Genomic DNA, 22,440 nt, shown 5'->3' on the forward strand with positions numbered 1-22,440 from the left:
AGAAAATATGTCAAATGAATAGATATAACAGTAGGACTAGCTACCTAATTTGCAGGCCCAGTACAAGAAAAGAATATGGACTCTTTGTTTAAACAAGAAGCAGAACATTACCAGCACCCTAGAATCTTTCTCTTGGCCCCTCCACTCATAACTTGCCCAGGAGTAACCATTATCCTTACTTCTAACAACACAGATTAGCTTGGCCTCTTTTTGACTTTCTGTTAATAAAACCATACAGAATATACTTTTTTTGTATGTCTGGCTTCTTTTGCTCAACATTATAATTGTGAGATTTTTTCATATCCTTGTATGTAACTATAATTTGTTTATCCTTATTGCCGGATAACATTTATTGTATCGAATCTTAAAGTTGTAACTACTGATATCATAGTAAGTTCCCCCAGAATTTTCCTCTTACATGCACACACATAGACACATAGACACACAGACACAGACACAGACACACACACACAGACATACACACACACACACACAAACACACACACACATGGTGATGAATTCAGTCTATTCTGAATGGAGGTGGGAAAGCCAGGGTTGTGTATTAACTGGTTTCTGACCTTTGAATAGAGTATCCGTTTCCCAGAAACCATGATGTATTAAATCACCAGAAAATATTGGTTGACACATTTAATCACATTGTCTTCTTTTCCAAGTGGTTATTTTTTTCTTCCTGTGAGTGAGCTGGTGCAGGAAACTTTAGCTGGTGACATACTAAATTTATCTATATTCAACCTGTTCTTCCAGTTCTAGGAACCTGACAATTTTTGCTCACTCTGTTTCCAACTAGTTGGTTTCTTGTTCTTGCTTAGAGCAGTGATGAGCATGACAAAATCACACATACATAATGATCTAGGGAAAAATTCACAGAAACAAACCACAAGGAACATGTGCATCAATTACGCCTTAGCTTATTTTGAATGCAAGGGTATGCCATCAAATATTTTCTTCTGTTTTTTGAAATTTCCAAGACCGAGCTTTATTATTTTTGTTTAACAGTGTTACTAATATAGAATTCACATACAGTACAGTTCACTCATTTATAAGGTACAATTCAATGGTTTTCACTATACTCAGAGTTGTGCAATCATCACCACAATAAATTTTGGAACATTTCATTACCCTAAAAGGAAACCACATACCCATTAGCAGTCACTCCTCATTTTCTCTTAATTTCTCCTCCTCCTCTCCCTTCATTTGCCTGAGCTAGACAACCACTAACCTACTTTTTGTCTCTGTAGTTTAACTATTTTATATTTTTGAACATTTTATATAACTGGAATCATACGTTTTGTTTTCTTTTGTGAAAGACTTCCTTCACAACTTCATTTTTTTTAATGTGGCTGACTAATATTTCATTGTATAGATATACTACATTTTATTTATCCATTCATTAGTTAATTGATTGCTTCCACTTTTTGGTTATTATGAATAATGCTTCTATGAACATTTGCATACAGGTTTTATGTGGAAATGTGTTTTTATTTCTCTTGGGTAAGTATATAAGAATTGCTAGACTACGTGTTAACTTTATATTTAACATTTGAGGAACTACCTGACTATTCTCTAAAGTAGCTGCATCATTTTACTTTGTAACCAGCAATGTATGAGGGTCCCAATTTTTGTACATCCTCATTAACACTTGCAATTATCAGTTTTTTTTATTATAGCTATTCTAGTAGGTATGAGGTAGTATCTCATTATGGTTTTTATTTTAATTTTCTTGATGGCTAGTGATATTGAGCATCTTTTCATGTGTTTATTGATTATGTCTATGTCTTCTTTGAAAAAATGTTTATTAAAATCCTTTGCCCTTTTTTAAATTGTGTTTTTTTGTCTTAACATTATCATTAAGTTGTAGAAATTCTTCACATACAAGTGTCTAGATACAAATGTCTTTCATATATATGATTTGCAATATATCCTATGTTGTAAGTTGTCTTTTTACTTTATTGATGATATCTTTTGAAGCACAAAAGTTTTTAATTTTGATGAAGTCTAATTTATCTATTTTTCTTTTTCACTTTCTGCTTTTGGTGTCATTAAACTTTATTCTTAAATAAGATTTCAAAGCATTTTTGCATTGTTAATGCTTAAGATTTAATTGTATTGTTTTCCTGTAACTTGATATGTTTATTATCATTTTAGGGAAGAATTTCTAACGGCAAACCAGTTGATGATTTTCTATATATATTTTGGAAATGTTGAATTCTTATGTGTTGCCTAGTGCTGGCTTGAATAAAAAATCTTAGATGGACTTTATTTTTCCTAACAAGGGAAATAAGAGTCGCCAGGAGATGAATGAACTTGAAATCAACCACGAGATAAAAATATTTCGTGGCTGATTGGCATCTGGTTATCTTGACAGCCAAGATGAGAAGATCCTAAGACAATCTAAACATTGTGGGAGGCTGATAGAGCAGGATGAGCTCAGTTCTGTTTAGGATGTTCTAAAGAAGGTGGAAGATATGTATCTAACACAGAAAGCAATTTATAAATGATCTATTTAACTTTTAGAGTAGCTAGCTTAATGCTCTTCAAGTAAATCCTCAATAAATATTTATGTAATTAGCTAAACAATGATATACAGTCAGAGACTAAATTTGATGGTATGGACTATAATCATGGTATAACCTTAGACAAGTCATTTTACCTTTCTGTGCTTCTGTTTATTCATCTGTAAGTGGGGACAATAATAATGCTTAGCTCAAAAGATTATAATGAAAGACAAATGAGACACTGCTTATGCAAGTGTGCATGTAAGTGTCAAGACTCACGATAGCCGTGAATGCAAGAATGGAGGCAGCAGGTAGGAGTGGTTCAGACATGGGGTTTGGAATTAAACAGAACTAGGTGAAAATTTAGCATCTGTGTGCTCTTGGACACATCTATAAAATCTAATTTATGAGATAGTTGTGTGGAATATTTTTAATGTGATAATATATGCAAAGGACTGAACATAGGAGGGTCTTTTAGATGAAAGAAGCGATAGGTACAAAGCACAAAATTATATACTTCACCTAGGATGAGAGTATGTGTTGGGAGGTAACAAAAAAGTAGGGCCGAAGACACCTTAGGGAAGAACTAAAAATAGAGTTAGAAAACATAAACCAGTCCCCATGGGAATCCACCTAAGGACTTTAATCAATAGCTATTTTGGCCAATGCTTATCTCAGGCTAGAGAGATAGTGACCTGCTATGTTGGAAAAATCCCTGTTATAGTAAACTGGAGGCCTGGGTTTAATTGTAGCTCTACCACTGGTTAGCTAGCTGTGTGCCTTGGACCCATCATTTAATCTCCCTGGACTTTCTCACTAGGTAAGTTCCTCAAAGTTCATTTTGAGAATAAATAAGCTCCAAGTTGATAGATCTGGTTTTCCCAATGATGTCATTGTCCAGCTGCTGCCAAAGTTTAGAAAACAAAGAATTTTTGATCATCTGAGACTTGGGGCAACTTTCTAACACCCATAGACTTGGTGTTTTGAAACATCTTTGATGGTTTGTAGCAAAATATATGAGCATATATAGATATTCAATTCCAGTTCAAAGTGGTGCTTGGCAAAATGTTCTAGATTGTTTACGTGTCTCTGCAATGTGACAGGCATTCCCATGAAATTCTCAAAATGCATTTCTTGAAAATTTATTGATGTATAATTCGCACAGAGAAAAGTGCTGAAAAGTGTCCAGCTCTCCTAGTTTTCACAAGCTGAACTCATACAAATAATTAGCTCCCAAATCAAGAATCAGAACATAATCAGGGCCACGGAATTCCATTTGCTCTTTCTTCCAGTCATTATCTCCCCCAGAGATAACCATTGTTTGTAATATCATACTTTTAAAATGTCAAAAAATTCATTAAAACTAAAGATTGCTTGGTCTTTATTTAGAGATCTTTAAATGTCATTCAGAAGTTTAATTCCTTGCTTGTGCCTGCATGAATGGGTACCACACTTTTGGAAATTAATTTGACATGACATCTCAAGATCTGTTAACACATTTATTCTATTCTGTTCTTAGTAGTTTATCCAAGGAAAATTTATTTTAAAAGAGTGATTTATATTTATGAATATTTTCATTTCACAGTTATCTGTAATTATTAAATGAAAAAGTAACTCAGATGTTAGACAATAGGTAAATCATTAATTAGTTTATTGATACTAATCATGAATCATTAAGCAACTGTTACATGGGAAGACTCCATAACAAGAAAAATATCTATCTTCAAATGTCTAGTAAAAAAAAAATTGAAAGCGCAAAATTGCATTATACTAAAACAATACCTTTCTAAAACTCAAATGCATATGAACAAGAACTAAAAAATATTTATGGAGGGATGTTGGTTATTTTCTATATCTGTTATGTTGTAAAATTGTTACTATAATAAAAAATATGATGGGCAAAATAAAAACAAGTAAGCTTTTTCTATTTAAAATGAACATTTTATAAAGTACAGTTAGGACTTTTAGAATACAAAGGGACAAAAATTACAAACCTATTTTTTTAATGTAAAAGTCAACTGACAGCTATGAGAATGACAAAAATGTTCAAGTACAGCAACTTCCAATGTTGGCAGTGGTTCAAGAAAATGAGCATTTTCGTATGTTGAAAGTGGATGTAAAATTGCTAAAATTTTGGAAAACAAAGAAGCATTAACTGGTTAAATAAAAATGCATGAGCTCTTTGGCCCAAAAGTCTTGCATAAGATAGAATCTGTCCTATGTAAGTAAAAGTACCAGAACTCAAAGATACTTGTGTTGAATGTTATTAAGTTGTTCATAGCATTGTTTCTAGTAGAAAACAAACACACAGCCACAGGCAATAAAACAAACCAACCTGGACAGGACATGAATGTCCGTTAGGTGTGCAATGATTGGGGAAATTGTGGTACATTCATAGAATAAAACATTTTGCAGCTATGATAAGGAATGACATAGATCTCTACTTACTTGGAGGAACACTCATGAATGATTGCTAAATGAGAAAAAGAGATTGAAGACTAACGTAAACAATAGAAACTTGTTTTGTAAAAATTTTGCAAAATATCATAAAAACTTATGGGGCATAGAGAAATATTTGAAATTATTCTTTGGTTACCTGGGGAAATGAGAAGATAAATATTAACTTTTCTTAAAGTATCTTTACAACTGTGAGTTTGAGTAGACACAGTTGTGTAATTCTGGAAAGGAATTATATATGTATTATATATACATATATTATATATATCATAAAGTCAATGACTTTCTCAAAGCACTTATAGTTGAATACTGATCAATAATTTTTCTGCCATAACAAACTAAGTATAGAGTTATTACTAATGAGGCTATTTCATCTAATACCAAATGGCATCTAAGGACTACAAATGATTCCTCTTGTGCAGTTTCATAAAGAATCCAAACAGTTCTAAAATATGTGTAAAAGGAATTATGAATATTTGTTTTATAGAATGCTCATTTTTGGTGCTTATGAGGACCCTTTTTTGTTTGATTTTTTAAAGTTGAATTATATTATATCATTAAAATTGCCACTAAATATAGTATTTTCTTAAATAGTGTCTAAAAATAACTTCATGGGATAAAATAAGAGTGAGAGGTCTATCTTGATTTCTGACATCTACAAATATCCAAGGCTCATTTTCAGTTGGTAGATGTGACCACTCCTTCCTTCGTTTATTTAGAATGGGGCAGGGCAGAAAGTTGGGCCACCATCCAGTCGTAACTGCTGGTGTTCCCCAATCTCAACACTGTTTACGTCATCTAAAGTTGCTTTTTTGCAGAGGCAGGACATTCATCAGCTTTGTCCCCAGGAACTACCTGCTTTGTAGTGACAGGTTGAGTAAGAGCTCTCAGTTCTCCATCAAGTATAGTATCAGAGTCATAAAGAGAAACACTTTTTGGATTCATGGAAATTGGATGTCTGGTCCCCAGTGTCTACCATAGGTAATGGTCCTAAGATTCACATGTTCCTCTTCCCAAAAGATTGTCTGATCAAGGACCTCATGAAGTCAGCCAAGGGGGCTGAAGAAGCATTATTGATGTGCCAGAGAAATCATTACCTATGGAAACAAATTTGGTAAATTTTTTCTTAATCTACATTCTTTTGTCACCACTTACTATTCAGGTGAGAAAACTCTGACATGTGATTTCTGCCTCTTTACCCTCCAAACCATAGGAAACAAACTTCTGTTGTGTCTACACTGAGTTATGAAGTACCCGAATTACAGAAAAAGTAGAGTTATTGCCCCAGATCTCAGGGAATATTTGACCGAAAAATCCTGTCCCACCAAATATCCCATATGGACTTAACTAATGATAAGGCTTTGTTTCCAAGGTTATTTATAATTTACTTTGGAATTTAGCATTACAATATTTTAGGTTGTGAGAGAGAGTCATCCTAAAAGGGCCTGTTACTTAATTTTTTTTTTTGTGGTAAGAACAGATAAGATGATATCTATTCTCTTAACAAATGTTTAGTGAAATAGGTGAAGAGATTAAGAAGTACAAATTGGTAGTTACAAAATAGTCATGGGGATGTGAAGTACAGCGTAGGGAATATAGTCAATAATATTATAATAACTACATATAATAACTACACATAGGTGAGTACTAGACTAATCAGGGGATCAGTTCATAAATTATATAAATGGCTAACCATTATGCTGTACACTTGGAACTAATATAAAATAATATTGAATAAAAACTAATTGAAAAATAAAAATTAAAAATATATAAAAATAAAATAAAAGTCATTAAATGTATATTGGAAATAAATAAATAAATGACATTTAAAAAATTTAAGTGTACAGTACAGTAGTCTTAACTATAAACACAATGTTGTACAGCAAATCTCTGGAACTTATGCATCATATTGAACTATTATTCACATTACTTTATTCACATTGAACTATTCCTCATTTCCTACTTCCCCCATCACTTGGCAGCCATCATTCTATTTTCTGCTTCTTTGAGTTTCACTATCTCAGAGTCCTCATGTAAGTGAAATCATGCAATATTTGTTTTTCTGCATTTAGTTTATTTCACTTAGCATAATGTTCTTAAGTTTCATCTGTGTTGTTGCATATGGCAGGATTTCTCTTTTCTTTATGGCTGAATCTATTTTATTGTATATACAGATTACATTTTCTTTATCTAGTCATCCATCGATAGATGTTTAGTTTCCACATCTTTACTATTTTAAACAATGCCTCAATGAACATAGGGATGCATAAACCTCTTTGATATCCTAATATTAATTCTTTTGGATAAATACCCAGAAATGAGATTGTCAGATTGTATGGTAATTCTATTTTTAATATTTTGAGGAAACTTCATACCATTTTACCATTTTGTATTGCCACCAACAATACAAAGTGTACAAGGATTCTAATTACTTCGTATCCTCACCAACACTTATCTTTTTGGGTGATGGCCATTTAACAGGTGTCCTTATCTTGAGTACTGTAAACTCTTAAAATGATCTAGATCTCTCATAAAAATATTTTGGTCTGTATATCAGTGTGAAATATTTTTCTGTGGGAGATCAAGTACTGGGACTGCCTATTCTTCCATCTTACTTATATTACCAAGATGTTTCCAGTGCTCATTTAATTTCTTTTTTTAAAATGAGGCTAATTGTAATAAAATAGAAATATACCTGTATTATAATTTTCTACTTTATGTGATGATATCTTACAACAATTCTATGAAGGAGAGAAAGGCAGATATTTTATTAGTTTTTTTTTTTTTTATGAATAAACAAGTTACATCCAAGAAGGTTAAGCTAATTGCCCAAGATCTCACCCTGTGAATGAAGGTGCAGTACAAGAAACAATCTCCCCTACTCAATGTCACATGGGAAAAGGGATGACACTTTTGAACACTAATCAGTTGTTAATTCTATGTACCTAAGGGCCAGAACCTCCCTAGTTTAGTAATTCCTTCAGCGTCCTGAATTAGAGCAAGAGGGTGTGGCATTCCACATCTAAACTCCCTGTTTCTTGTTTATATGTGTGAGTTGTTTGTAGTTTGTGTTGGAAACTGCCTGAATAAGCACACTTACCAAGGGAAAAAAATTAAATGGGAATATATATGTGGCATATATTCACCCTGAATAATAGAATGAAGAAATAGAATTGGGTATCTATGGTCAAGCTGCTAAATTATTAAAATAAGGTAAGCTGAGGTATTAGAACATTTTGCCAAGCACCATTTTGCCTTGACTAGTCTGGGGACTTAAACTTCTGAACTTTTCAGTCATACATTAATACCTGGATGCACATCAGGTCATTTGTGCATTAATGGCTAAGCATACATCAGACCCTCTGATGACCATTTGAATGATATCAAGAAGAAATTTTGTCATTATTTGGACCACTGGACATCTAAAGTTTATCATCTTAGAACAATTCAAGGGCTACAAGTGAAGAACTAATTTTTCTCAAGAATGTACTTTTTACTATAAGAACCCTCAGTTTTCTTTCTCTTTCAGAACACTTCTATGTTTTGCCTAGCTCTGTTTCCAATTCACAAACCCTAAGACCCTTGAATAAATGTTTGTCATTTATTTTCTTGCAGAACCCCTTGACTTTTTCTAAAGTTGTTGGACACCATAGCATCCCAAAGCTTGTATTTTTCTAACAATACTCTGTTAAATGCTCAACTGTTCAATCTGGTCATGTCTCTTCAATATAAGTGGCATTGCTATATCAGCTTTGAAAAATTTATTTGAAGTCCTCTGATTTTAATATTTAAAAAATCTCCCCAGACTTTCTTCCCTTGATACTCACTGAATTTGCATTCACTGGGCCTCTTATTATTAGCACCTTCATAAACAATGTCAGACCTGAGTGACCTTATTTAAATCTTAAGTGTTCTGATTACCATTGCCCCAATTATCATTATCCTAAATGTGGCATGGAGCTGTGAGCATTCTTGGGCAATCATTTGACTTCTTTGAGCTGATTCTTCTTTTCGCTGATGGTACTGAACCCTATGGAAGACACACAATAAATATTCAACAAATGTGTGTTAAATGAATGAATGAGCTTTGGCTTCTTCATCTGTGAAGTAAGGAGGTAGAGTAGCCTATTATGGGCTCTCATCCAGCTCAAATATTTGAAGAGTCTTTCAAGTCTATATCACTGTAGCTGCTACGGTACCGTGACATATGTTGTATAAACAAGATAGACATGACAGCACCCTGCAATTAATTTTCCACTTTAAGCAGAGGATATTAATATGCACATATATTTAAGGTTCTAGAATGAAGACAAGGTCATTATACACAGAATAGACTTCAGGATAAAAAATTTTCTATTGAAAAGTAGACAAATATTTTCAGAACATTCATTAAGAAAAATAATTAAAAAATAATGATATTTTTTAGGTTTTAACATAACCAAAAATTAGATTCTCCCCTCATATATTAAAAGAATCAGCACCACTTTTTCCAATCACTTTTGAGATGGATAGGCTGGTGTCTTGGACTATTCTATAGAAACTTTCAATGAGAAAAAATATAAGAATGTATTAGGGAGCTAGTTCTCATTTGAGATGCTTATACCCAATATGGGACAAGCTACACAGCTTTAGAGGCAGACCAATATAGGCTTGAATTTTGGATCCAGTATACTCCTTATTAACTTGAGCTCTTAGCCTTTCTGAGACTCATTTCCCCATTTGTATTACATACAATAAATATATTATTTCTTTTATGTTTCCAGACTTTAGGACACTTTACGGTATATTTTTTCAACTAAAAATTAAATCTATTGTTTTAAATTTAATGCCTATTATCTGAAAATGAAACTGAAATACAATTTTAAAGTAAGTTTATCATATGGTTTCCATCTTTTCAGATATCCTATAGATGAAAAAATTTTCTATTTATGAAAGTGAAATGCATATCAATGGGCAATAAAATATTGTCTTTAAAGAGAGAACATAACCTCCAGACACTGACCCAGAAACACTCTCAGAAACTATGAGTGTTAAATCTTCCCTAAACTAAAAACCAGGCCATTGATAGTAAAGTGCCAAGGACCAAAGATAAACAAGGTTAATAATAATTGGTGTTGGAAGGAAGATACCTATACCAAAACTGAGCTCTCAAAACTACCAAGGCCCAGAACAGTTATGTGACTTGTGCAGGAAGACTATTGGCAGAGTTAGGGTAAGAGCCCATTTCTCCTAACCCTAAGTACAGTGCTCTTTTCACAAGACTATGCCTATTCTATGAGACTCTAAAAAAGAATAATTTAAACATTCACCCATATTCTTAAAAGAAAATATAAATTTTGTGTGTCTAGTAGAAATAACTCTGGGAGAGATCCACTGCTGAATGTTTAATTTCCTGAAGTCGCAAGGAGAGGTTCAATGATACAAATAACAAAAAGAAGAAGCTGTATGGTGAGGATTCAGCTGTGAACATATATTGGTTTGGGCTTGAATTCAAGAAGCTAGTCTGAGTCAGAGCTAGTTCATCAGGGCTGGTAGGCAGGGCTACTGCAGCTGAGGTAAGATTTGTCCTAATGAAACCTTCTGGGGAGTGTCTCCTGCCATTTCCTGTGCTGTTTATAGTTTTGAATTGTGCAATCCCATAAACTATGCTAAATCCTTTGTTATGATGTCGTCAGATGGATGCCACACATCCAGCATTCTTCTTTAGAAAACAAAAAATGAGGGCAGAAGCTCAGTACTTTTAGGAGGAAGATTGGCTCTCTTTTAAACTTTCTTTTATATTATTTTTCCTTTGGCTATGGCATTCTCAGTCATGTACCCAAGAATCTCATCTTCCAGTTTATATATAATTCTAATATATTTCATAAGAGCACTTAAGTTTGGGTGAATAAATGTCTATTTTCCTGCTGTCTGATATGGTAGCCACTACTCACAAGTGGCTATTTAATTTTAAATTTTAAACAATTAAGTGAAAATAAAAATTCTTTAATCATACAAGTCACATTTCAAGTGTTTAACAACCTCACGTGGCAAGTGGCTTCCATATTGGCCAGTGGAGATATGAAACATTTCCATCATCACAGAAAGTTCTACTGAGCAGTACTGGTCTATTTGGTAGAGATTTAAAAAGTGGGGTTTATAATTTGCCAGATTAGATTAGATATGCTGAATGACCCTCCCAAGTGAAACAATTAAAATGTTGGGTGGAATATTTTTAAAAATTTAAGTGCCTCAGTGAGCTGGTATTAAAAAAAAAAGAATCTGCAGTCTTCAAATTGAAGTAGAAGCAGGACCCCTGTGGGTTAGGTTAAGTGCCATAGCTGGAACTTCTCCAGAAATTTCTAAAAACTTGATGAATTTGAGCTCTGATTTGGTTTTATGAAAAAGAGGGCACAGAAAGCAAACTTAGAGCCTCCCCACGGTGGAAGTCCATTAGGATATCTCCTTATAATTATGGGATTCTTAAAGGTTCCTAGAGGTAAGGTAAACTAAAATGAAACTTCACCCTGCAAAGAAAACATGAATATAACTTATCTTTTCTGACCTTGGTACTGAATAGAATAAAATAATAACCCCCTCCAAAATTAGGCAACCATAATCCCAATCTCATATGGATTTTAGTTCTGGGGAATTTCAATCAAATAATTTAAGGGACACCATTTTGATAATACTCTTAGGCCCCTGGCAGATAAAAATGCATATTCTTTCTGCAAAACCTCAAATTCATTCTCACATTAAAAAACTCCCACAGACAAAATTTCAGATAGAATGGCAGGAGGCCCCCTCCACAGCCAAAAAAAAATCGCAACTCTCAAGTAAGTGATGCTCCAAATTATTGTAATAATAGAAATACAAATTAAAATAAAAATCACACATCATTGCATGCTACCAGTTTGATAAGATTTAAAATATTTGAAGATATCAAATGATTATTAAGATATAGAAGAACTAGAACATTTATTCACTGTTGACTTAGGTGTAATGGTACGCCTTTGGAAAGCAGTTTAACATCAAATATGGCATTGAACTTACGCACTTCCGTAATACAATAATCCATTTCAGGTGTGCATTCATGTAACAAAACGTGTATAAAAATGTTCATAACATCATGATTCACAATAGCCAAAAACTAAAGATAACCTAATTTTCATAAAAGTAGACTGAATCAGTAAATTGTAATGTACTCTAGCAGTGAAAATAAATAAATGACAGCTATATGACTTGACATAAATGAACCTCAAAAACATAATATTGAATGAAAGACACAAGTCTTAGAATGACATTTATAACATACTTCTATGTAAGTTCAAAACCAAGCAAAACAAAGTTATATACATATATACGTTGTATATAATTATATATAAATGGCATATATCTAATATAAGTATGTTAGAGATGCAAAGATAGATGGTAAAATTTTAAAAACTTAAAAAATAATTAGCACAATTCAAAATCAGGAATGAGAGAGATTTGTTATCTGGAAAAACCATACAGGGAATCTTCTAGAATACCATGTCTTCAATATCTTAAATTGGGTGATGAAAACACAAGTGTGTCTTAAAAAAATAAATATCTTGTAAATGTGATCTACTAAGTAACAGTAAAATTTCTAAATTAAATAAGATACTAGAACCATCTAGGTAATAAGTGGCAGTGCTGGAATTGTAACCCATTTCTACAAGGTCATTGGCTTCTTCCACAAAATTCCTCAGCGTGTATTCTAAGAAGCAGCTTTCCTTCCTTACCTTTTTCTCAGTCATCAATAACCCTTAATATATTCTCTATCTTCAAGAAATCTGTGGACATATCTTGTCCTATAAATATAATCTCGCTTTCCGTTCTTTTAATTTTTAGTATAATACAACCTCTCTCTCTCTCTCTATTCATCCCTCCCTTCCCTCTCTCCCACTCTTCCTCTCAGTATCCCTGAAGGATACAGAGATAACCAGGGCACACAAGAGAACTTAGACACTTAATAATTTAAGAGGATATTGTATCCAAAAAGCAAGATATTGTATCCATAAAGCAAGAACTAACATAAAGCATATACTGTGAAATGGAAAGAAGTGAATAAAATAATCTTCTTAATTAAAAAAAGGAGAAAAGTTAAAATAATTCTCAAAATGTGGAGCAACAAAAAAAGGATATGGAATATTTTAGAGAAATAGTAAGAGACATACAGGATCTATCCAAGAGGTTCAAAAGCCAGCAAAGGTAATAGTGCCAGAAAGAGAACAGAGGAAATAGAATGGTCTAAGTGATCTCTGAAACACTATGAGGATATTTTTTAAATCTGAAGGGGGACAGAATTCTTTAAAAAGAGAAGATTCACATCTAGATCCTGATTATATGATGTCAGATTAGGAGAACACTAAGTGAATAAAAGACATTTTGGCAACAGAATTATCACTGGAAACCTTAGATGCTAGAAAAATAATAAAACAATGCCTTCATATTTCTGAAGAAAAATAATTTTGCTTCCTTTCTTTCCCTTTCCTTTTTTCTCTCCTTCTCTTCATCCAGCAGTTCATTTACTTATTCATCCATCTATCCATCCATCCACCCATCCATCCATCCATCCATCCATCCATCCATCCATCCATCCATCTATGTTAACTCATCATTCCTGAATTTTCCTCTGTAGTCCATACATTTTCTTATACATTTCCTAAGATATTTCCTTAGGGTAGTTGCCGTGTACATTACAAACAGATATGTCAAGTTTTTTCTCCTAAATATGAACAATATTCTTAACTTTTCCAATATGGCATTTTTTCACATCTTATATTAGAATTTTATCCCTCATGATTTGTTTTTATCAAAACGAATACTTATAACACACATCATTCTGAAACTTCCTCTTTTCATTTAACATGAAAACATTACACAGTGTCCTTATGGATCTAATTCACTCTACGTACTAGCTATCTAATAGTCTCCTGTTACATTTACCACTATGTATTTAACCACTTGACCATTAAGAGTCATTCCATTTATTTCCAGTAACCAAGTTCTAGTCTCTTAGAGTAGTAGAAGCCTAAATAATTAACAAGTTCCCAGAATGGGGAGTGAAGGAGGCCCAAATTATCATAGCGTATTTCCAGAGTTAGCATTCTGTCGCTCTCTGTATCTGATTTCTATGCAGAACTACACCTGCTTATCACTGGAAAATTCATCTCCAGGTACAAGCTTATCTTTCCTTCTTGAGAGAGGTACATGGGTTATACATGGGGTTATATTTTCTTTCTCAAATGGATTTTCAACTACTCTTAACTCACTTTTGCTCCCCAAGCCAGTCACCTGAATGGCAGATTCTATAGATTTCTATCTTGTTTTTAAACAGGAAATATAATTTCTGACTTCCAAAACATAATCTTAAGTATATACTTCTTAGAGCTTATCTGGATGAGAGATGATAAACAGTAATTTAATTATGCTTTCTAAAGTAATTACATAAAGCTATATCCTGCCTTTTTTATGTGAGCTCTATCTACCCAACAGTTAGAAGGGCACACTTCAGTAAGCATTATATTATTTCTCCCTGTGAGAAATAAATGCAGCAAATTGTTCTACTTCTAAAGCAAATTTTATGAGCCATGAACTTAACTGAAAAATTATTCCTTAGAAAAGTTCATAATGAATACTTTTAAATATATAAATATGATATTTGAGCATCATACTGGCTTTTTCTGCACAGGATTTTAGTTATTTTTTTAAATTTTTTAACATTTATTTATTTTTTTAACATTTTATTTATTTTCTCCTCTTCCTCTCCCCTCTCCTTTCTGATAACCACTAGTCCATTGTCCATGTCCATAAATTTCTGTTTGTTTGTCCTGTTCCTTTGTTGCTTTTCAATTTATATCCCACATATAAGTGATAGCTTGTGATTTTCAACCTTTTCTGTCTGGCTTATTTCACTTAGTATGATTATTTCAAGGTCCATCCATGTTGTTGCAAAAGGCAGTATTTCATCACTTCTTATGGCTGAGTAATATTCCATTGTATATATGTACCACAGCTCCTTTAGCCAATCATCTATCATAGGACACTTTGATTGCTTCCATGTCCTGGCCACTGTGAATAATGGTGCTATGAATATTGCTGTGCAAATATTTTTGGGGGTATGAGTTTTCAAATCTTTGGGGTAAATCCCAGTAGAGGGATTGCTGGATCACATGGTAGATCAATTCTTTGATTTTTAAGAAAACTCTATACTGCTTTCCATAGCAGCTGTACCAATTTGCAGTCCCACCAGCAGAATATGAGGGTTCCTATTTCTCCACATCCTCTCCAACATTTGTTATTACTTGTCCTATTGATTACAGCCATTCTAACAGGTGTGAGATGGTATCTCATTGTGGTTTTGATTTGCATTTCACTAATAGCTAGTGAAGTTGAGCATCTTTTCAAATATTTGTTGGCCATTTGTATGTCCTTTAGAGAGAAGTGTCTGTTCAGGTCCTCTGCCCATTTTTTGACTGGATTGTTTGTTCTTTTGTTGTTATTGAGTTGTATGAGTTCTTTGTATATTTTGGATATTAAGCCCTTATTGGAGGCGTTGCTTGCAAATATATTTTTCCATTCAGATTGTTGTCTCTTTATCTTGTTGATGGTTTCTTTTGCCGAGCAGAAGCTATTTAGTTTGATGTAGTTCCATTCATTTATTTTTGCTTCTACTTCCTTTGCTTTTGAGGTCAAATTCATAAAATCCTCTTTAAGTCCAAGGTCCTTGAGTTTTGTTCCTATGTTTCCTTCTATGCATTTTATTGTTTCAGGTCTTATATTCAGGTCCTTAATCCATTTTGAGTTAATTTTGATGTGTGGTGCTAGACAACAGTCTAATTTCATTCTTTTGCAGGCTTTCCAGTTTTCCCAGCACCATTTATTGAAGAGGCTTTCCTTTCTTCACTGTATGTTTTTGGCTTCTTTGTCAAAAGTTATTTGCCCATATAAATATGGGTTTACTTCTGGACTCTGGATTCTGTTCCACTGGTCCGTGCGTCTGTTTTTCTGCCAATACCATGCTGTTTTGATTACTGTCACTTTGTAATATAATTTGAAGTTGGGCAGAGTGATGCCTCCAGACTTGTTCTTTTTTCTCTGGATGGCTTTGGCAATTCAGAGTCTTTTGTGCTTCTATACAAACCTGATGATTTTTTTGTTCTATTTCTTTAAAGAATGCCAGTGAGATTTTGATGAGGATTACATTAATCTGTATAATGCTTTAGGTTATATGGTCATTTGAGCTATGTTTTGATTCCTCCAATCCAAAAACATGGAATATCTTTCCATTTCTTTGTATCTTCTTGGATTTCTTTTAATAGGGTTTTGTATTTTTGTATAGGTCCTTCACATGTTTCATTAGATTTATTCCTAGGTATTTTATTCTTTTTGTTGCAATTACAAAAGGAATTATTTTTTTCCATTTCTTTTTTCTGACACTTCATTATTAGAATATAGGAATGCTATGGATTTTTGAACATTGATTCTGTATCCAGAAACTTTACTGCATTTGCTTATTGTTTCTAGTAGTGTTCTTGTGGAGTCTTTAGGGTTTTCTATAGAGAGAATCATGTCATCTGAAAATACTGACAGTTTGACTTCTTTGTTTCTTATTTAGATGCCTTTTCTATCTTTCTCTTGCCTGATCGCACTCGCTAGGACCTCCAGTGTTATATTGAATAACAGTGGGAATAGTGGACAGCCTTGCCTTGTTTCTGATCTTAGAGGGAAGGTTTTCAGTTTTTCACCATTAAGTATAATGTTGGCTGAGGGTTTGCATTATATGGCCTTTATTATGTTAAGGTACTTTCCTTCTATACTGATTTTGTTAAGTGTTTTGATCATAAATGGGTGCTGTATCTTGTTGAAGGCTTTTTCTGCAACTACTGATATGATCATATGATTCTTATTTTTTAATTTGTTTATGTGATGTATCACATTAATCGATTTGCATATGATGAACCATCCCTGTGCTTCTGGGATGAAGCCCACTTAATCGTGAGTATAATCTTTTTAATATGTTGCTGTATTCGGTTCACTAGTATCTTATTTAGGATTTTTGCATTGTGTTTATGAGAGATATTGGTCTGTAGTTTTCTTTTTTTTGTGTGTTCTCTTTACCAGGTTTTGGTATCAGGGTGGTATTGACCTCATAAAATGAGTTGGGAATTGTCTCCGCATTTGATTTTTTGGACGAGTTTGAGGAGAATAGGTAATAAATCTTTTTTGAATGTTTGGTAGAATTCACTGGGGAAGCCATCTGGTCCTGGACTTTTACTTTTTGATAGGTTTTTGATGGTTGTTTCAATTTCCATACTGCTAATTGGTCTATTTAGATTTTCCAGATCTTCTTTGTTCAGTCTAGGAAGGTGATATCTTTCTAAGTACTTGTCCATTTCTCTTAGGTTATTAAATTTGGTGCTATATACTTTTTCATAGTATTCTTGTATAAACCTTTATATTTCTGCAGTGTCTATTTCATCCCTGATTTTATTTGTGTCTTATCTCTTTTTTCTTTAGTGAGTCTAGTTAGGGGTTGGACAATTTATTAACCTTCTCAAAGAACCAGCTCTTTGTTGCATTTATTTTTTCTGTTGTTTTTTTTTTGTTTGTTTGTTTGTTTTCAATTTCATTTATTTCTGCTCTAATTTTGATTCTTTCCTTCTGCTGATTTCAGACCTCATTTGTTCTTCCTTTTCTAGTTTTTAAGGTGAAGCATTAGGTTGTTTATTTTGGCTCATTCTTGTTTTTGGAAATAGGCCTGTAATGATATGAACTTTCCTCTTATGATTGCTTTTGCTGTGTTTCAAGTTTTGATATGTTGTACTATCATTATCATTCGTTTCTATGTATCTCTTGATTTCTCTTTTTATTTCTTCTTTGACCCAGTTATTCTTCTGTAGTATGTTGTTTAATCTCCATGTACTTGTGGTTCTTTCCGCTTTCTTTTTACAGTTGACCTCTATTTTCAAAGCATTATGATCAGAGAATATGGTTGGTATGATTTCAACCCTCTTATATTTGTTGAGGCTATCTCTGTGTCCCCATATGTGATCAATTCTTGAGAATGTTTCATATGCACTAGAGAAGAAAGTATAAGCAGCTGTTTTGGGCTCTGTGTATGTCAATTACACAGAGCCTATGTAAGAGCCTATGTGTAGGCTCTGTGTATGTCAATTACGTCCAACTGGTCAAATGTGTCATTTAAAGATGTTATTTCCTTATTGATTTTCTGTTTGGATGATCTGTCCATATCCAACAGTGGGGTATTTAGGTTCCCTAAAACAATAGTGTTTTGGTCTGTTTCTTCCTTTAGTTCTGTTAGTAATTGCTTTACATATTGGGCTCCTTGATTGGGAGCATAGATATTAATAGTTGTTATGTCTTCTTGGTGCATGATTCCTTTTATCATTATAAAATGTACCTCAGTATCTTTCTTTACCTTTTTTCATTTGAAGTCTATTTCGTCCGAGATTAGTACCACTACTCCCGCTTTTCTCTGAATGGCATATGCTTGAAATATCATTTTGCACCCTTTCACTTTGAGTCTATATTTGTATTTGGAGCTGAAATGTGTCTCCTGGAGGCAGCATATGGTTGGATTTTGTTTTTTGATTCAATTTGCAACTCTGTGACTTTTTATTGTTGAATTCAGTCCATTTACATTTAGGGCGATTATTGAAATATGAGGTCTTCTTATAGCCATTTTATCTTTGCTTTATAGTAGCTAGATGTTTCCATTGCTTTCTTGTCCTTGTGTTTCTGTTTTCTTTGTTTTGGTTGGTTTTTGTGGATTTTCCCTCTGTTTTCTCTTGTTTTATGTTACATACTTCAGTTCTGAATCTTTGACTTGTGGTTACCATTACAAATATGTAAAAGATAGTTATATATATACAGTTGTCCCTTTTCTTCTGCACATGTCTTATCTCCATTTCCCTTTATGAATTTGGATCTTTGAATCCTGCCCTTTTCAGTCATTGTTGTCTCAATTTGTCCCTATGCATGCTGAACGTTCATTACTATCTTGCTATAGCAAATCTCTTTTTATTTTAAGTTTATAATGCCCTGTTTCCAGTAAGGGTTGCACTCTTCAGCTTTTATCAGCCTGCTAGTCACCTTACTCCTAATTATGTGTTTGTTTATTTGTTTATTTGTAGGGGTTTTTTTGTCATTTTGTTTTTGGTGAGCTGACCCCTTTCTGTGTCTCTTGTAGTGCAGGCCTCGTAGTGGAGGATTCTCTCAATTTTTGTATGTCTGGAGAGGTCTTTATTTCTTCTTAATATCTAAAGGAGCACTTAGCTGGATACATTATTCTTGGATGGTAGTTCCTTTCATTTAATAGTTTGAATATTTGATACCACTCCTTTCTGGCTTGTAAGGTTTGTGCTGAGAAGTCCAATGATAATCTAATGGGATTTCCTTTATAGGTTACCATCTTCTTTACAGGTTACTCTGGCTGCTCTGAAAATTCTGTCTTTGTCATTGATTTCTGATCATTTTAATACAGTGTGTCTTGGTGAAGGCCTTTTGCGGTTGAGATAATTGGGTGTTCTGTTGACTTCTTAAATTCTAAGCTCCTATTCTTTAGATTTGGGAAATTCTCGTCAACTATTTGTCTTAAATGCTTTCTAGTCCCTGTTCCTTTTCCTCGCCTTCAATAATGCTCATTACTCTTATGTTTCCTCTCCTGATGGTATCACCTAGTTCTTGTATTTCTCTTTTATTATTTTTCATTCTTTGCTTTCTCTTTTCTCCCTTCTGATTTATTTCTAGATTTCTGTCTTTGATATCACTGATCCTTTTCTCCATTTGATTGACTCTATTTCCCAAGCTTGTTATTTCATTTTTCAACTCTTGCAATGTGTTGTTTATCTCCAGTAGCTTTATTCAGTTCCTTTTGAGGGTTTCAATCTCATTCTGCTCATCTAGTTGTTTTTCAATTCCTGAAATTTTTGATATGATTTGTTTTGGATCTCACTGAGTTTTTTCAGAAGTACCATCTGAATTCTCTGTCATTTAAGTTGCATATTTCTATATCTGTAAACTTATTTTCTGGAGATTTTTCTCTTTCTTTCTGAGATGTCTTGTCACTTTGGTTGTTCATGGTGTTTAATGGACTATTTCTCTGCCTGGGCATTAATGGAAGTGTGTTCTGCTTTTTTTTAATTCCAGAAAGAAGATTTATTATATAATGGTCCCTAGCCTGTTACAAAGAAGAAGGTTTTATTTTGCTTCCAGTATGTGGCATTTAAGCCTCTTGGATCTCTGCTTTATATAAAGTCTTAGTAATGTCTTTTTTTTTCTTATAGATATTTAATCATGCTCGCTACCCTCAGTCTCAGTTCCTGTCAGTGTTAGTGACAGTTTCAGTAGAATTTGCTCAGATTACCTTAGGGCCCCGTGTTTATCGAGTCTTAGAGGGTATAGGGGGAGGGACCCTTTGGGTAAGTGGCTGGAGACTGTGGCTCAGCCTTGGTTTTGTAACCGCAGCTGATAAAAATCAACTGTTATTTCTCTGCCATCCCCACTTTTCTGCTGTCCTCTTTTCTCTGCCTTCTACCTTGATGACTGGGCACTGCTGCCGACCATGTGGAACATACAGCACTCCTAGGCAGGGCTGTTCATGGAAGTCCCCGCACCTTCTCCCCTCCTCCTCCTCCTCCTCCTTTTTTCTCCCAAAAAAGCTCCCTGTAGGAGGAGGTTCTGACCCAGGGTTCTGATCTGTGATAGCTCTTATACACAAATCCCAGGCTCAGACATGCTGGTGTGCAGTTTGGGTGTTTTTGTTGTTGTTGTTGAGTTATAGATGTTCAGCTTATAGTTGTTTCAAGGGGAGAGATCTAGGATGTCTCTCGCTCCACCATTTTAATCCAATCTCCTCAGGATTTTAGTTATTTTAATTACAAATTTCTTTAAAAACACCAGTGCTTTACCTTTTCCAACTGACTTCTCAGAATTTTTGTCCATAATTTAGCATTTGAGATACTGGCTAATATTAAAGCATTAATTTTATAACCTTCATTATTTTTAACAAAAATGATCGATGTTAAGAAATCTAAGCATATTATTTTACCTTTATTATAGATTTTTATTGATTTTATCACTCACCTCTAGGCCTTTTTCAACCATTATTTCTGCCATTTTATTTTGATTGATTCCTCAAGGTAATGTTTAATTTGTTAGGTTTTGGTTTCAGGAAGGTTGAGAGGATGCTATATTTTCAGGATCCTAGAATTTTTTTTTAACCCAGATATTACTTAACATAAAATGCAGAAGTGCCATATGTTCAGACTGATGAATTTTTGACAACTGTATGTATAACCATCAAAAATAATATGCAGAACATTTGTACTCTCCAGGAAGTTCTCTCATGCACCTTTCCATTCCATTCGCCCTTCACTTCCCTCTCCAATACCCACTATTTGATTTGTATTGCCATATATAAACCTGCATTAGTTCATTATTTTTTATTGCTAAGTAGTGTTTCATTATATGAATGTACTGCAATTTGTTTATCTAATTTTTTGTTGATGAATGTTTGAGTTGTTTCTAGTTTTTCAATATTTTGAGTTAGGATGCTAGAAATATTTTTATATAAGTGTTTTTGTGGACAAATGTTTTAATTCTTCTTGGGTAGTATCTAGGAGTAAAACTGACAGGTTATGAGGTACAGTTAAACTTTATAAGAAACCACCAAACTGAAAAGTGATTGTTCCACTTTATGCTCCTACCAGCAGTGTATAAAGATTCCAGTTGTTCCACATTTTTGCTAGTATTTATTCTTATAGTGCATCCATGATAAATGTAATAGTCACCTGATTGTTATACTTTTATTTTTACTTTTTAAATTTCTCCTACTCTAATTGATTCTACACAGTTTTCTAAAGCTCACTGTCCTAAAACTCAATCTAGTGAAATAATACTGAGCTCAAATTCTTTCAATGGTGTCTCAGTCACAACCTTAGCCTGACATTGAAGGTTTTCTGTTATCTGACCCTTGCTTAAATTTCTAATTTTATCTCTCAATCTCTAATACATAAATTTCATACAACTTACATTCCAGCCAAACTAGCTATTGCTGGCTGTTCCCCAAACTTGTAGAAGATTTCTTGTTTCTCTGCTTTTCTTCATGCTGTTCATCCTCCAATTCTTTCCTCACATCTCTCATCTCTATATAGCCTGCCCATTGCCTAAGACTCAGCTTAAATTGTAACTTTTCTACTCCTCCAAACATGAAACTGAACTTCAGAATCCCTTTAGAATTTGATTTTTGACTTTGTTCTAAGATGTTTCACTTTTACCTTTTATTTCAGTTCAATTTCTGTATGGCTTTAGGTTCCTTTATACTTGCAAGTTAGTTTGAAGGTGAAGATATAGTCCATTTCTTTTCTGTTCACAGTGGGCTCTCAATAACTCTTCGCTGAAGAAATGAATAAGCTGAATTGTAAGAAGAAATGGTGAG

The sequence above is a fragment of the Pteropus medius genome, unplaced genomic scaffold (genome assembly GCF_902729225.1).
Source record: "Pteropus medius unplaced genomic scaffold, Ma_sr-lr_union100, whole genome shotgun sequence".
Taxonomy (NCBI): domain Eukaryota; kingdom Metazoa; phylum Chordata; class Mammalia; order Chiroptera; family Pteropodidae; genus Pteropus; species Pteropus medius.